The sequence below is a fragment of the Eucalyptus grandis genome, chromosome 2, assembly GCF_016545825.1.
Source record: "Eucalyptus grandis isolate ANBG69807.140 chromosome 2, ASM1654582v1, whole genome shotgun sequence".
NCBI lineage: Eukaryota > Viridiplantae > Streptophyta > Magnoliopsida > Myrtales > Myrtaceae > Eucalyptus > Eucalyptus grandis.
In genome coordinates, this window is record NC_052613.1 from 15306141 (window position 1) to 15309306 (window position 3166).

General features: G+C 37.1%; 1 long non-coding RNA gene across 1 annotated transcript; it reads right to left on the reverse strand.

Moving 5' to 3' along the window:
• Window positions 1-1008: 1008 nt before the first annotated feature.
• LOC120290198 lies at window positions 1009-2821 on the reverse strand. The gene is made up of 4 exons (XR_005548044.1): window positions 2758-2821; window positions 2058-2145; window positions 1287-1349; window positions 1009-1197 (listed from the first exon to the last, which is right to left on the reverse strand). It is a non-coding gene; the product is annotated as an uncharacterized LOC120290198 (long non-coding RNA).
• Between the last annotated feature and the right edge of the window lie 345 nt (window positions 2822-3166).

A 3166-nucleotide genomic window follows, 5' to 3' on the forward strand; every position in this document is an offset into this window, starting at 1 on the left:
CTTCCTTTCTTGTAAATTGGAAAAAATGACACATCACATTGACAACATTAGCCCTATCTCAACAGCTTTCGCAAGTGATCCTTCCAAGAGATTTTGCCAATACAAATGATAATGGCATTTGCAAAACAATCAAAGTGGATGAGCTAGGGAGTGGTTGCCCGGCTTTCTCACTCGGTACCTGCAAGCCGCCGCTCTTTCCTAAAGGTAAAGGAGCAGGTGCAAAACTCATAGTGGGCTAATTCATGAATTGAATCAAATGGACCCTTTGAACCACCTTCACAAACGGTTACGGTTTATTAAGTCAGATAAAAAACCTAGAACTTGATATACCTGATTTGGCACATGAAAGAGATGTTGGGAATAGAGCAAACAACAGATGCTGAAAAAGCAGAGGAATATGATTGTGGAACGCTATTGATTCTTCGTGATTCTCATGCATTTGAATAAAAGAAGGATGAACTATAATCTTTGACCAGGCTACGCAAGGCCTACATTATAGTTAAAGCAATTACGTACTTGAGGGAATACAAAGTTTTGTTGACCGTGATATTATTTTCATAATTAATTCTCCAAAACAGTGCCAAAGAGTGAAAATGAGGAAAATATATTAATACAGCTTTCTCACAAAATAGATTGTCTTCCAAAATAATTTTCTGTGCTAAAATATTATTTTACAAATGATTAAATCATTTTAGTGTGCATGGGAAAGCTGACTTCGGTGGCGATAGAGTATCAAACTTCCAGGGCACAATAAATGAACCTATTGCTAGAACAAAATGTGCAAAGAATCGCAAATTATACCAAGACTACAATCCCAACTCAATTCTAAGCTATTGCAAATGATACTGCATGCTCGATGTCAAAAACTTAGACTCATCGTTCCACAAGCCCTTATCAAGTATAAATGACAAATGAGGGCTGGTGTAACTATGAGTCCATCCTATATACCAGGAGCAATCCTCTCTTCATCCTTTTAGCTTTCTCTATGTAGCTAAGCCTCATTTTCTGTTTTGTGAGGTAATTTGAACCCAATGAACCACTCTTAGTTTATGCCAATAACTAGATTCACCTGATTCAACAAAAACTAGAGTACATTTCTGTAGTCCTAGAAATTCCCATGGGAGGTGCCACCTTGCCTTGTGAAACCACCCAGACCTCATCCAAGCTTCTAGCTATTAGATGCTCATCGTGACTAACCTGCAAATCAAGTGAAAAGAGGACTATTAGCTGTGAAATGATCCATCATTGGTCAAATTGAAATATTTTGACAAGAAAATCAATCTCACCATTAGAATTGCTCCGTGGAACAAGACCAGACCTTGAATAAGCGCCTCAACCACATCCAAATTCTATTGTTGTGGATAGGCAAACAAACGAAACACTAATCATTAGATAAGAAACTAACAATTTGCAAAGATAATTCTTTAGTCATTGGTCATTATAGCAAAACTTAAAGATCGGATTTATAAATCAAAAGGGGGTCCACATATTTGTATGTAAAGCCCAATACTGCGTATAGGCATAGAGATTAGTACCATTTGGTATTGTAGATTACTCTATTCCGAATATTTTCCACATTGGAACAATTATATTGGTTTATGTTCCATTATTTGCTAGATGTATGATGACAAGGGCTACCAAGAGTAGCTGTGACCACTAATCGGTTCTACTATACTTTTAATGTAAAGACTAGATTCGACAAGTTCAATTAGTGCAAGAACAATAGCAAGATAACTGAAAAAACTAATCGAAGTCATAAAATGGAGAAATATGAGCAGAACTTTCAAGATGATTGGATGGCTCGTCAAGCAAAACTATGTGAGGTTTCTTGAAAGTTATCTTGGCAAATGCAACTTTGCTTTTCCAACCACCTATTTATATTGTTAATGCACCATGTTATATGTGCAATAACATCCAAAAAGCCTAAGAAAGTACACAGTGAACCATAATTCAGATTACGAATTATCTAACCTCTAATAGAGCTTCACAATGTCATAAGAACATAGTTTCAACCAAAAATTTATACATGTGACACTAGCACAGAGAGAGAGATATACCGGGCAAGATACAAATTGGTTGAAGTGCAAGATTTCCGGTTACACCAAAAGAACCCATGTCAGCTCGAACATTTTGTTCCGGAACTCCCTGTAGGAAGAATGCCACATGAGAAGGTATTTTAAGATAAAATGGCATACTGTATGAAGAAATCATATTCCCCGGTCGAGTAAATGGAAATGCCAACCTAGAGGTCAGTGCTGACAATGCAAACCCAGAGGTAGGCAGCCTATCATTACAATCTCAACCAAACAAGTGTAAATATATTTGCTAAAGATTTCTAGCGAGCTGTGAGCAACAGTTCCTAAACCACCAAAGTTCAAACCCAACCAAAAGCGGTTTATGGAATATCAATGCTGTCACGTGAAAGCTTGGAGCAATGAGCTGCCTCAAAATTTTATCCCAGATTGACTACTTAATGCTACAAAGAATCATCATCAACAAAAAGAAGGTTCCTGATTCTAAAGTAAACCATAAAAAGAAAAAACTGCATCCCCTTTCTTCACAATCACATCACAGCTTCCACAAAATTAATCATCCTTTTAGATTTTGAAAAAGATTTATCCTTATTTAGATCGTATTCACTAAAAAAAAAAATAGAACATATCAGTGCAACAATAAATTTAATTGCCTCTTCCTTTTTGATAAATTGCCAAAAAAAAAAAATGATACAAAACATTTACACGACAGCATTAGCCTTACCTCAGCAACGGCCGAATGCGATCCTCCCAAGAGATTTTGCCAATGCAGATCACCATGGTATTTGCAAAACAACCAGAGTGAATGAGCTTTCGGGCACAAGAGAAAAGATGTTGGGAAGACAACAGACAACACACGCTGAAAGTGCAGAGGACTATGATTGTGGAACGCTATGATTCTTCGTGATGGTGCAGTTTCATTCACAATTAGTTTGGGCATCAAGCGAGTTAAGGATATATCATCAGCAGAGCAAGAGGCAGCAGAGAGCATGTCGTCCTACAGTTTATCATCCAATAAAACAGAGCGATCCAACCCAACAAGATCCCCCACACAAACGTTAGTTTCTATTGAGCATTGAATTGAGGAAGTAGAATGGAAATCGATGCCATCAAAAGCAAAAAAAAAAAAAACT